The sequence below is a fragment of the Syngnathoides biaculeatus genome, chromosome 11 (assembly GCF_019802595.1).
Source record: "Syngnathoides biaculeatus isolate LvHL_M chromosome 11, ASM1980259v1, whole genome shotgun sequence".
NCBI classification, from domain to species: Eukaryota; Metazoa; Chordata; class Actinopteri; order Syngnathiformes; family Syngnathidae; genus Syngnathoides; species Syngnathoides biaculeatus.
In genome coordinates, this window is record NC_084650.1 from 17976511 (window position 1) to 17990455 (window position 13945).

The following is a 13945-nucleotide window of genomic DNA, read 5'->3' on the forward strand; positions in this document are numbered from 1 at the left end:
CGTCATTGTTATTCAGAGGCCTAATTAATTGTCATTTTTAGGACTTTACCGGAATCAAAACTCGAGATTTTCCAGATATTTTTTATCCCGGTGAAACTTTACATTTAGTAGTCAGGAATGCTTAAAGGTCCACTGACATGAAAAGCAGGATTTTTAGTATGTTTTTAATTTAAAAAAAAAAAAAAAAGGCAGCCGGAATGGACCCATGTGTTTTTTCACCACACAACATGATTTTGACGTATATGGCTTTTATGTAACTCCCGCCATGAAAATCCTCTTGAAGGATTTGTTATGGAGAAGAAGGAGGAAGTGACGTACGGGGCAGCAACGCACTCAAGCAGACTCGTTTGTTTCTGTTAGTTTTACCTCCGGGAAAGTAGCTTTGTTCCTTCGTGTTAGCCAAAATGCTAGCTCGTTGTATTGCTGGATATTGTTGGAACACGGGAGGATGGATTTACCCTTCATAAGTTTGCAAGAGACACGATTCTCGGTGAAAAATGGATTGCACGGGTGCAAAGGCCGAGAGCTTCGTGGGGTTCCAAATGACAGATAGGTGTGTGTATAGAGCTACTAAAAAATATAAAAGTTGGGGGGGGGGGCGTAATCCTCTCAGAACGTAAAAAATGATCCATGTACGCAAGAGCAATGTCCAGCAATGCAACGAGCCGGCATTTTGGCTAACACGGAGGAACAACGACCTACCTTCCCGGAGGTAAAACTAGTGGAAAAAAATGAGTCCACTTGGGGGGGCCGTTGTCCTTTACGTCACTTCCTGCTTCTTCTCGAAAACAAAACCCTCGAGAGGAAGTTACAAAAAGCTGTATACGTCAAAATCATGTTTTATGGTGAAAAAACGCATGGGCCCATATTGGCTGCCGTTTTTTCATTAATAACATACTAAAAATCATCCATTTCATGACAGTAGCCCTTTAAGGTTGCGTGTTTTTGGGGATGTGGTGGGAAACCGGAGTGCCTGGAGAAAACCCACATAGGCATGGGGAGAGCCTCCTCCCCGTTGACAGCTGGGATAGACACCAGCACTCCCGTGACCCCGTAAAACTAATAGAAACAAACGAGTCCACTTGAGGGCGGTCCCGCCACGTACGTTACTTCCTGCTTCTTCTCGAAAACAAATCACTAGAGAGGATTTTCATGGCGGGGGTTACAAAAAGCCGTATACGTCAAAATTATGTTTTGTGGTGGGAAAAAAAAAACGCATGGGTCCATGTCAGCTGTCGTTTTTTCATTAATAACATACTAATAATCATGCATTTCATGACAGTGGCACTTTATACTGTTACATATTTAATGCTTTTGGCATATTGGGTCGGATCCCACTTCAAATTCTGTTTCGTCGCACAACTTTTGAGTAGAAACCTAACTAACGTTACATCTTATATCCATCCATTTTCTTTTGCCGCTAATCCTCACGAGGTTTTATGACAGTGGCCCTTTCAATGACCAAACTCCTCTTTCAGATTATGTCTGATTATTAAACAAATTTGAACTTCACGTACTCGACATATGAATTGGCGCTACATTGTGGAAAATGTTATATTCTGCCATTACATGTGGGCAAAACATGGTGCCTACGTTTGATAACTCGCCATAAAACGGGAAATTGTAATAAGCCCTCTTGATGCTTTGATTACCTGCTAAAATTTCCTCCATCCAACTTTCAAGAGGACCCGTCCGGCTTGTTCTTCTTTTTTTACCCCTCCATTTCCACATCAAATTGAAACAAATCCCAAAACGCTTAAAAGCTTAAACTGCACACTGACTTCCATGAGAGGAGCAGCGGAATGACGGGAGGCTGGCAGCGTGGTTGCGGTGGGGGGGGGGGGGGTGCAACAGGCGGGGGTGGAAGTAGGGTGGGGGGTGGTGGTGGGGGCGTCCTCTCACACAATGAAGCGACAGAGTTGGTTTCGTCTCGGGAGGATTTGGTAAATCCGTAACTGTGTCGAGCAGCTTTGGACAGAAAGGAAAGGTCTGCCTGAGCGTGACAACCGGCTTTATTTAATGTTATTGTATTCAAATTTAACACATCCCCAACACTTATCGTGCCCCCCCCCCTCCTCCATCGCGGCGCACACTTTGAAGACAGCTCACCATGGCGAAGGACACATTTTCCCCTTTCTCCAAAGTCGCCTTGTCGTCAATCCAAGCGGAGAAAGTTCTTTTTTTTTCCATTTTCCATTCCTGACACGCTGTAACAAACAAAAAAAAAAAAGATGCCCACTTAACCCACAAAGTCGAGAAATCCCGTCCCGCTCGTCTCGTCTTACCTTTTATGTGGAAAAGGTCGTGACATCGGCGGGGCGGCAGGACGCGAGGCTTTGTCATGTCGCCGCTCTCATGCGCGGCCGCGGGACGTTTTTATCCCGACAGCGTTTCAAAAGACACCTGCTGTAAAAGCCGACTCGTACGGTAAAAATATTAACTGTGCGTGTGGCCCCTTTTCACACCTCCCACTTCTTTTTGCACATGTTCCACTTTTTTCCCGTTTTTTTTTTCTTCTGAAAGGTAATGAAATCGAATCAGGGCTGCTTGTTCGGCTTGTAAGTACATTATGGAATATATTCAAGACTCACCTGAAATAAGTGAAAATATGTACTATAGAGACCAAACAAAAAAAAAAACTTTTGGAAATACTTGTGCCTTGAGATACAAGTTTTAATTCATTCATTCATTCTGCAGCAAACTCCCCCACAAAAAAAAATTAATATTTTAATGATGAGAAATACTGTAACACTTCACACTTGTACAAAAATACGGACTCATGACACAATTAAATTGAATTAAAAATATTTCAGACATTTTTGTCACCCTGCATGCTATGTAACGCTGCTCCTCCTGCTGTGCCTGCCTTGGCCACTCGGCGGCAGTATAAGACACCAATAGACGTGCCCTTCACTGAATCAGTCGCTCACGTTTGAAAAATGTACGGGTGTGGTCAGTCATGCCAGCTGATATAAAATTACGGGTGTGGTCCACCAGTCATGCCCGCAGATATAAAATTGCCAGTGTGCGTTCTGTTTGTTATTATGAGCATACCCCTTTAAGAGCAGAGGGGGGCGGTGTCAGGTAAACTCGGGAGGAGAAGTAGGCTGAGCTGTGGCTCATTGTTAGAGACCGTGTATTGTGGTTCACTGCGCTGGATCGGTTTTCATTTTTTCCACGTGTGACGCAGCTTCAAGGGAACATTGGTCAAGACTACACAAAATAAACGATGAATTTCAATACCTTTGAATTTCTACTTGAAACAAATTTTACATTTTTTTTGTGCTCAGTGGTGATTTGCGAATGCGATGGCGTCAAATCACAGTGACTGCTGAATCCCACTGGAGTTTTGAGCAGCCCTTGTCTCTTTGCTGTAATGACTCATATTGCAGCAAGGCACGTCCTGTCTGGTGGGAAGTCTCAACTCCTCTCTGAGCTTATCAGTATAGCGCTAATATTAGTCATTGTACGCAGAAGATAAAAAGTAAGCGATGACTTGTATGTTGAAAAATGAATGTATACTCACTCAAATCTGAAGTCATCACTGTATTCTGTTGAAATCTGTAGAAAATGAATCATTTAAAAGTCTGCAAAGCGGGAGAACCCTTGACTTGGAACACCAGCGGATGAAAATATTCTGAGCCACATGCTGCTTCACCAAGCCAAGACATTATAATGTAGCAGTCATTCCCGTTTCTGGAGTGAAATTCCTCCTCCCGCTCTTGTTCTTCTTCATTACACACGAGTCAGCGACTCCGTCAAGCTCTCGGCCGTCCTGTGACGACCGAGAGTCTCCGCGGACGCCATTTAAGCTCTAAGCGCAGCTTTAATGATCCCCGTCGGGACCCCCGAGCGAGCGAGAGAAGAAGAACCTGCGCCGGGAGGTCAGGGGAATCTGACGCGTTGCTCGCCTCTGGCTGCCGCCGCCCGCACGTGTCCCGCCTCCACCAAACCGCGCCACCCGTGTGTGTGGAGGCGGCAGTCGTCCCACGGCGGCGGCGGGCTGGGAACACTGTCGCAGGAACACCTTGACTGCAAGAACAGCACCTTTTTTTTTTTTTTTATAGTGCCTTCGTGCAAGTGAGTGGAAAGACTGTGTGTGACATGAAGAGAAGGAGAGAGAGAGAGAGTGTGCGGGTGTGAAGAAGTGCACTCACAGTGTGGTATACTGGGGCACATGTCATATGATAACCTCTTTCTGTAAACAGCAGTTTTTATAGTGCGTGTGTGTGTGTGTGAACAGGAAGTGCACTTGTCTTGTCGGAGTGGTCCAAATAAAGCCACCTTAATCTTGGCTCCGCTGCGTGTTGACTGATGTCTGAATCACGATGAAGCTTCCTAAGCCGCCCTGACAGCACATGAAGGGGAGCTTTTATTCTCTGCTCTGTGTGGAGTGTGCGTTTGTATGTGTGAGTGTGTGTGACATTTAAACCTTCGGCGTGAAGATACAGTCCGCTAATCTCTACGGCGTGTTTTCTGACAATTCGGTAAATTGGGACTGAATGCGGGACGCGTGTTGCGTTGTCCACGTATAAACGCTAGCTGGCATACACGTACCCATGCGCGCACCAAAGAATAAACAGTTGAGAAAAACGTTTGCGTACATGGATTGACCTGGTGGATTATTAATTGGAGGTGGAACATCTGCCTCGCAGTTTTGAAGTTCTAGGTTCAAGTCCCGGCTGTTAGCATGTTGGCTTCACAGAAACCTCTCTATAGAGCTCGTGCGCCTACGTCATCAAATCATGTCATCGGCCGGAAGTGCCGGTCAAACAAAGCATTTTTCAATGCTAAGTCGATTGGAGACGAAAAATACGTCTTATAACACGACGCCCAGAGTTTTGTCCGATACACTTAGAAGGTGATAAACGATGATACGTGGAAAAATGAGAGACACTTGGCATAGAGGACACATATTTAATGCCGAAGTCGATGTTTTCACAGATAAGAAAGTGGACTGTTAACTCCCTTCCGCTTGTCTTGGACAACTGGATCTAGGCATGTATCTGGTGAGTAAGTCGTCGAGATTTACACGGAAGAGATTGAAAGCGTAGAAAAGTCTGGACGCGTACAAATACTTCGTCGCTGGATGTGTTCTCAATCAAGAATAAATCCCACATAGTGATGGAGCCACTCTGATTTTTTCAATACAAATACCAATATTTAAATAAATGACCCCTGGTTTTACACAAACTCACATTCATTAACTATGATTGGGGGGAAAAAAAAGACAGCGAGTTGGCTCCTCGTACACAGATGCGCGTTGCGACCACTAATTGATCTTTGGTAAACTTTTCCGTGACAGCTTTTTTTCTTTTTAAAGAAAATAAACCACTGGGATAGGCTTCAGCACCTGTACATGGAAGCGTGTTGCGGCCACACGTTAACCTATGTAAACCTCTGTGTGAACGACGGTTTATTTTCCGTTTTTTAAATACGCATTGGACTCATTTGAAAACAATCCATATTTTTTTTTTAAAAAAGTCTGTCGGGGAGAGGTTTACCAAAGTTTAACATGTGGCCCCAAAACGGTTCCGTATACATTGGAGACGACTCTGTCGTTTTTTTTTTTTTTTTAAACCCATTGTTTTCAAATGCGTCAACTTGGCATTATAAATATTCTTGGGAATTTGAGATTGAGAAGAATAATTCCTACCTGAAGTGAAGTGATCGGTTCACAGTCATGTGTATTTGGTTGGGCACCATCCGTCATGTTAAATTTGCCAAAATGTATTGATATTTTCTCGTCTTTTCAGCTGGTATTCCATAGAATGATCTGTTTGAAAATATGTCTCGTCTGTTGTAATAACCAACAGTACAACAAGGCATTGTGAATATTCTGCTCCGGTTCAATGTCCACCGCACTGTCGAGCGGTTCTTTTTGACCGGCAATATGGTGCCGTGAAAATGGTGACGTCACGCGCACAAGTTCTATTGGTGTAAATGGGAGTGGGGTCGCTTGTTTGTCTACATGTCTAAATATTAACATTGCAGCGATGAAGTCGTTTTGAAATAAAATAAACATTAGCATCACACCGGCGTGCTGCGATGCGCTGAAAACTAAAGCATTTAAAAAATGAAATAAAACCCTGATCCGTGTGAAATGCGTTGATGACGAAGTGGGACGAAAAAAAAAAACACGCGGCCCCCAGCGCGACTGCAAGGCAAACAGAGAAAGGAAAACTTTCATCCTCTGAAAGGCGAAAGCTAAATGACGTAGTGCTGAAGTGGAAGAAGTGATGAAGCGGTGATTAGACCGAACGTTTGTTATGCCGCGTAAAAAAAAAAAAAAAAATCTACAATACAAAGTACACATGCACACACTTGCTTTCCTCCTAAATCGTGCAAGCGACATCTTGGCACCACACAAAATATTTTATTGTTATTGTGGTTGTTAGCTGCCAAGAAAGACAAACACAAGTCAGCAGTGAGGAAAACAAGTCAGAAATTGCTGCAGGTTAAAAAAAAAAAAAAAAAAAAAAAAAGAAGAACAAAAACAATGACATTTCGGCTCATTTTGTTGCACATTGCAGATAAGCTATTAGCCGAAAGCAATAGCATAATTGCTACGTCGCCAGAACAATGATCCCTGGAAGTATTCCTCAGCTTCCTTTGCTTGATTTGATTTATTTGTTCTTTTTTTTTTTGTAATTTCCTTAAGTTTTCAATTTTCTTTAACCTAATTTTATTTTGTTGAAGCCGCTTGACTATTTGGACTCACTGATGGTGTTGTGGTTGATTCGCATGACCTTATAGCAGGCAGCTTGGGGTCAGCTGTCGTTCAGCGATGATGTAAATGTCTGCAGTTCTCATAAATGTGCCCTGCGACTGACCCGTGACCTTTTGAGGGTGTAGTCCACCGTGAGCCCCTAGTCAGATGGATTTGGCCCTCGCAGTACTGTATAAACACTGTTTAAGATGGATGTGAGGATGCTTTCTTTTTATTCTACTGTAGCATCATTCAGTGATATAAAACCCAAATTATTTATGACACTTCTGTTGTTTTATTTTTGCTTTAAATATATATTTTTTTAAATATTCAGTTTTAATTTGCTTGGATTTATTATGTTAAACTTGTTTAGTTTTGTTGCATTTTATCTTGATTTAACTTTCATTCAATTCTATTATCTTATTTGAATTGTATTGTGATTTAAAAAAGCTTAACTAAAATCAGTTAAGTTGATTTAATTTATTTAAATTTTATTTACAGTACTTTTTTGTTCAATTAGCCTTAATTTTATTCCAAGGCATCATTTAGTTATTTATAACAAGTCTATAATTATGATTATAATTATTGTATGTTTATTATCATATTTGATCAAAGCTTTCATCTCCATCTAATTTACTTGTATAATTTTTATTTTAATAAATAATCACAGTTCTTATTATTCGAATAATTTTTGCTTTATTTGCTAGTATACAACGCAAGGCACCTTCACTGAGTGGGAATTGAACCCATGCTGCCCACACCAAGATGCCTGATATTACGTTTTCTCTATTCTTACCATATCATTCACAGATTATTATCCAGTAACTCACATTATTATCACTCACAGATTTGCAACAAATATCCTCATCGTTTGATTTAATTTAATTTAATTTTTTTTTCCACCATCTGATCGTTTGCATCTTATTGAAGTTATTACTTTTATTTTCATGTATTTCTTTGAGGCATCATTGACTGATACTGTATTCAACAATCATACTCATGAGCAAATTCAGTGTATTATAATTTATTTCATTATTTAATATTTTTATTTGATTTTCAGTCTGTAATAAGAGACTGATGGCAATATGGAAAAATGTGTTGGTTTTTTTTTGGTGTGCAAACGTATCTTCTGGAGTTTCTCGCAAGGGTCACAGCATTGACAATTCGTTAAAACCTCGCTCGCGGTCAAACAAAGCGACGCAGGTGCTTCAAAGCGGCGCCTCGCCGTTTTCTACGTGGCGGTGGCAGTGGTGGCAAGTTCAGGAAGAAAGAAACTCCTCACTTTGGCTGCAGATTAAAACGGCTCGATTAGAAGCACCACTGGGGACGGAGGGAGTGTTTCTGCACTTCTATTAGTTTTGAAATGAAGTGCTGGCGCAAAGCGACTTGATTTATGGAAGCGACTCATTTTGTGGAGGCGGCGCGGAAGTGAGAGGAACCGGTAGGAGCTGCGCCACGGCTGTAAAACACACACTTAAAACCTAATTGCCAAAGACGGCTCGTTCCTTATTAGCGTCATATTATTTGTAGTTAATTTAATGCGCTCGTGTCACCGAGACAACTAGAAAAACATCAAAGTCACTGAGGTAATGGGAAAATTGCTTGTTTTCAAATAGTCTCCGAATGAATTCAGTTTATGAATCGAGGTCCCGCTGTGCACGAAAATAAGACGATATTAACGCGTAAACACCAATAAACAGTAATATCAACACCTGAGAATTCTCTGCACCATTTGCACAATTGACGCTGTTCACAATTAGCACTATTAGTCACTTGAAATTGCTGAGATGGGAAGGATGTGCAGCAAGTAAAGGTGATTAAGGATAGCGATGGAAATATGTTGACTGGTGCTAGTAGTGTGCTAAGTAGATGGAAAGAGTACTTTGAGAAGTGAATGAATGAAGAAAATGGGAGAGAAGGTAGAGTAGAAGAGGCAAGTGTGAATGACCAGGAAGTGGCCATGATTAGGAAGGGAGACGTGAAAAAAAGCACTGAACAGAATGAAAATTGGAAAGACAGTTGGACCCGATGATATACCAGTGGAGGTGGGGTGGCTGTGGAGTTTTTGACCAACTTATTTAATGGAATACTAATGGGAGAGAAGATGCCACAAGAATGGCGGAAAGGTGTGCTAGTCCCCATTTTTAGGAACAAAGGCAATGTTCAGAACTGTAGAAACTACAGAGGAAGAAAGATGATGAGCAACACAATGAAGTTATGGAAAGGAGTAGTGGAACCTTGACTCAGGACGGAAGTAAGTATCTGCAAGCAACAGTACGGTTTCATGCCTAGAAAGAGAACCACAGATGCATTATTTCCCTTGAGGATGCTTGTGGAAAAGTACAGAGAAGATCAGAAGGAGCTACATCGTGTCTTCGTAGACCAAGAGAAAGCCTATGACGGAGTACGAAGAGAGTCTGATGTGGCGGAGAAATATGTTAGAGTAGTTCAGGACATGTATGAGGGCTGCAGAACAGCGGTGAGATGTGTCGTAGGTGTGTCAGAAGAATTTAAGGTGGAGGTGGGACTGCATCAGGGTTGCGCTGAGGCCCTTCCTGTTTGCGGTTGTAGTGGATAGGCTGACAGACGAGGTTAGACTGGAATCTCCTTGGACCATGATGTTCGCAGATGGTATTGTGATCTGCAGTGAAAGCAAAGAGCAGGCGGAGGGACAATTGGAAAGATGGAGGCACGCACTGGAAAGGAGAGGAATGAAGATTAGCCGAAGTAAAACAGAATATATGTGCGTGAATGATAAAAGTAGAGGGGGAAGAGTGAGGCTACAGGGAGAAGAGATAGCGAGGGTGGACCACTTCAAATACTTGGGGTCAACAATACAGAGCAATGATGAGTGTTGTAAGGAAGTGAAGAAAACGGGTCCAAGCGGGGCGGAACAGTTGGCAAAAGGTGTCTGGTGTTCTATGTGACAGAAGAGTATCCGCTAGGATGAAGGGCAAAGTTTATAAAACAGTGGTGAGGCCGGCCATGATGTACGGATTAGAGACGGTGGCACTGAAGAGACAACAGGAAGCAGAACTGAAGATGTTGAGGTTCTCGCTTGGTGTGAACAGGTTGGATTGGACTAGAAATTAGCTCATTATAGGGACAGTCATAGTTGGATGTTTTGGAGGTTAGAGAGAGTAGACTTCGATGGTTTGGACATGTCCAGAGGCGAGAGAGTGAGTATGTTGGTGGAAGGGTGCTGAGGATGGAGCTGCCAGGCAAAAGAGCGAGAAGAAGACCAAAGAAAAGGTTGATGGATGTGGTGAGGGAGGACATGAGGACAGTGGGTGTTAGAGAGGAGCATGCACGAGATGGGCTTAGATGACACGCTGTGGCGACCCCTAACGGGACAATCCGAAAGGAAAAGAAGAAGATCCTCACAAAGTTCGCGGGTGTGCCGGAGCCCATCCCAGCTGCCATCGGGAAAGTCGCAGGGTACACAAGAAATCTTAAATGTTGCTGACACCAAAATAAGCCAAACAACAACATAAAAAAGGAAGCAGAATCTTAACAGTCCACAAATGTGAGCGTGGGAACTTGAGTATCCATTTAGCCGGGACAGTTTTACGGCGGTGACGCTCGATTCGTACTCAGTCCCGCCAACCCGAGCCGGCTTCCCAGTCGAAAAAAAAACGGCCGCGGAATTTACTGTTTAATTTGCTTAATATGGAAGGGGGCTCGCTGGAAATTTACGGCGGCCCTCAATTAAATGAGACTGTGGGGAGCGGTTAGAGCGCGGAGATAGCGGCTAATGCAAATGCGCCGGAGCAGCTCCATGTTGCTGTGTTTGCCTTTCCGCACGAGGCCTTATTTACCCAAGCGCGTACGTGGATGTCCGCTAATGGCTCGCAGTCAAATCTAAAAGCAAATGTAGAAACGTATTCAATACACTCCAGGCCCGAGCGGATGAATACAAGACGTGCGGGCGGGTGGTTAGCGTGGCTAAACGAATACAAGAGCGGACTGGAATGTTCAGTCAATAGCGCCAACTTTTCGGTCTTCAATTCCTCGTTGGAAATTCACAGAGGAAGGTCAGGATTTTTTTTTTTTTTTTTTTTGAGTGTGCACGCCGAGATAAAAAGCACTGACTGCGCTGCTTGTGCGCAGCTTAACCCTGAGACGTTCCTCCACTGTGAATATAAATATGATTAAATGAACTGTCAGGGTCGAAGCGGCAGCATTAAATAAAAAGAGCGAGACCGGGCCGGGGCATTTTAGTGCATCCTCTTGTGGGCTGAAAGGCCCCGCAGTCACTTTGCACGCTCTCATCTTGTCTGGGAAATACTGGATCGGAACCCGCGTCACTGTCGGAAAAGAGCGCGGGCGGAATACTGATTTGGAGGATGCTTGCATCAGCGTGTTCTTTCGGAATTCAAATCCGTACAGCGCCTGCGTCGCTGTCCCGTTAACAGACAAGGAGGAGAAACAAGAGCCGTCGACTTCATCCAGAAAAAGCAAGTAAATATCCACCATTGTTACCACGGCGGAGCAACTGGTTACGGGGTTGGCCTCACAGCTCTGTGGACCGGGATTCGAATCGTGGCCCCGCCTGTGTGGAGTTTGCATGTTCTCCCCGTGCCTGCGCCAGACACTCTAAATTGCCCTTTGGTGTGATTGTGACTGCGACTGTGCCCTGCGATTGGCTGGCAACCAGTTCAGGGTGTACCCCGCCTCTCCTGTCCGTTGACAGCTCGGATAGGCTCTAGCACTCCCGTGACCCTTTTGAGGATAAGCGGCTCGGATGATGGCTGGTCGCATCAAATTACAACGGCTTCATCGGCACCTAGAGAACATACAGCAACGTCACAGCAAAACATTTCCATACAAGATATCTAGAAACTGTTCCACGACGTGAAAACATAACAGCATACAAGGGATACCACAACCAAATAAAAACACAAACTGAAGAGAAACCCACAACTTTGGAACAAAACTGGAGGAACCCAAAGCAACGTCAAAGCATAGCAATCACTCCATCATGAAAACACAACCCATCTATCCATTTTCTTAGCTGCTTATCCTCACGTGGGTTGCGGGGAGTGCTGGAGCCTATCCCAGCTGTCAACGAGCTCAGGGCACATGGAGACAGCCAACAGTCGCAGTTACAATCACAACTTGGGGCAAATTTAGACTCCCCAATCAATGCATGTTTTTGGGGTGTGGGAGGAAACCGGAGTGCCTGGAGATTGAACCCGGGACCTCAAAACTGTGAAGCCGAAGCTTTCCAGCTAATTCACCGTGCTGCCCAACCCAGTCAATACCACCAAAATAAACAAATAAAGTTACTTCACGTTAAAAAGCCTGCGATTGTCTGGCAACCACTTCAGGTGTGTACCTCACCTCCTGCCCGTTGACAGCTGGAATAGGCTCCAGCACTCCTGCGACCCCTGTGAGGATAAGCAGCGAAGAAAATAAATGGATGGATTCACTTTACAAAGCATCATGCTACAACAACAATAAGACACGACAACTACAAGAAACAACAAAAATTAAAGTTACAAGTGTGTCACTGAAAAATGATACATTTTTTTCTTTCTTTTCTTTTTTTTTCCAGCTTGTCCCGTTAGGGGTCGCCACAGCATGTCATCTTTGATCAACGCATATTTATTTGGCAGTTTTAACGCCGGATGCCCTTCCTGACGCAACCCCTCTGCAGTTTACCTAAGGAGAGAAGCTTCCAGCACCTGGTATTCCCAGGCGGTCTCCTATCCAAGTACTAACCAGGGCCAAACCCGCTTAGCTTCCGAGATCTGACGAGATCGGGCGTTCTCAGGGTAGCATGGCCGTATGTCAAAGTGATACACCAATATTCTAAAAAAAAAAAAAAAAAACACTACGGTACACGGAAATAGATGACAACTTCTAACGGGACAAGCTGAAAGGAAATGAATATGATTATCAACACTAAGATACAGAAACAATACTCAACAGGATCTTGGGCTCACTGCATAGTGCAGTCGAACTCGATTGGACTGGAACTTCACCACCCAAAAAAAGATACTTCAACAACATCCCAACACCAACAAATTGAAACAATGTCAACAGTGCCGAGAAAGAGCAACCAAAGAACAATAAAAACAAAAACACTCGCCAATTCGCTGAATCTTTTTACCGGACTTACTCGTCGGCGCACTCTTCAAGGCCACGCGTCGGCGACGAAGGGGGACGCAGGCCGGTGTGATGGTTTTAGCGCTCCCGGTGCTGAAAAGTCTCCTTGTGATAATTGCGCATGCACGTATAGTTTTTAAACTTCCGGACAGTCTGAAAACATCCCCATCTATGCTTCAACATGTGCCAGCCGAGCGTTCACGTTGGCTGTGGACGTCTCAGAAAGACGAACACAGCGAACGTACAGATATGTTTATCTTTTTTTAATCAACTTTTGTTTTAAAGTTAGGATATAAAACATGTTAGATCCCTCTATGCAGAAGAAGGGGAACTATGAGACCGGGAGATTTCCCAGTAAGGGTCTGCTTCGTACCCGGAGTTCCCCTGTTAGTAACGCATGCGCATTCATCACAAGGAGACTTTTCAGCACGGGGGAGCGCTCAGACAGTCACATCAACTTAAACTGCGGAAAAGGGGACATCGACTAGCGCTGCCGTCGATTCATCTCGGCACGTTCTGATGTAGCAACAACAATGTGAGCAAACAACAACAACATGCGTGTACTTAGTTGGAAACTTTGGAGTGGGCCCGTGACATTTGGATTGATGTTCTAAGTTTAAAATCCCCAAAAATGTAAAAAGCTGAGTGAGCGTTTGGTAGCTCAACTTGCATCCTAAATCACCCCTGCGGCAGCCCTCCCCCTGGAATTTATTCACCCGCAGACGCGTCATAAAACTTCTTCGGCGGAGGTGGATTAACATACGCTAATCAAATGTGTGATCAGGACGACGCGAAACGTCCCCAAAAAAAAAACATCCTGGAGGAAAAAAAAAAAAAATGTCACTAATCTCCCGTCAACAGAACCCGAAAGCCGCCAAAACCCGAACGCTGATGAATGGCCCCGCTGATTGAAGCAAGACATCATCAGTCACACGCAGAGCCGCCGACGCGCCGCCGCAGAGCCCCCGATGGCTTTATTAGCGACATCTGGGGACGTCCGACCTGACGGCAAGGATTCCTTGGACCATCGCCCGCCGATTCATCTCGGTATTGTGGACTAATACCGATGAAATCGCAACAAAGATTTTATTTTCAAGACCTTCTTCTTCATTATCAAATCTATCC

At 44.0% G+C, this 13945-nt stretch overlaps 1 pseudogene; it reads right to left on the reverse strand.

Moving 5' to 3' along the window:
* Nucleotides 1-12384: 12384 nt before the first annotated feature.
* On the reverse strand, nucleotides 12385-12503 carry LOC133509265 (5S ribosomal RNA; annotated as a pseudogene).
* Nucleotides 12504-13945: the final 1442 nt, after the last annotated feature.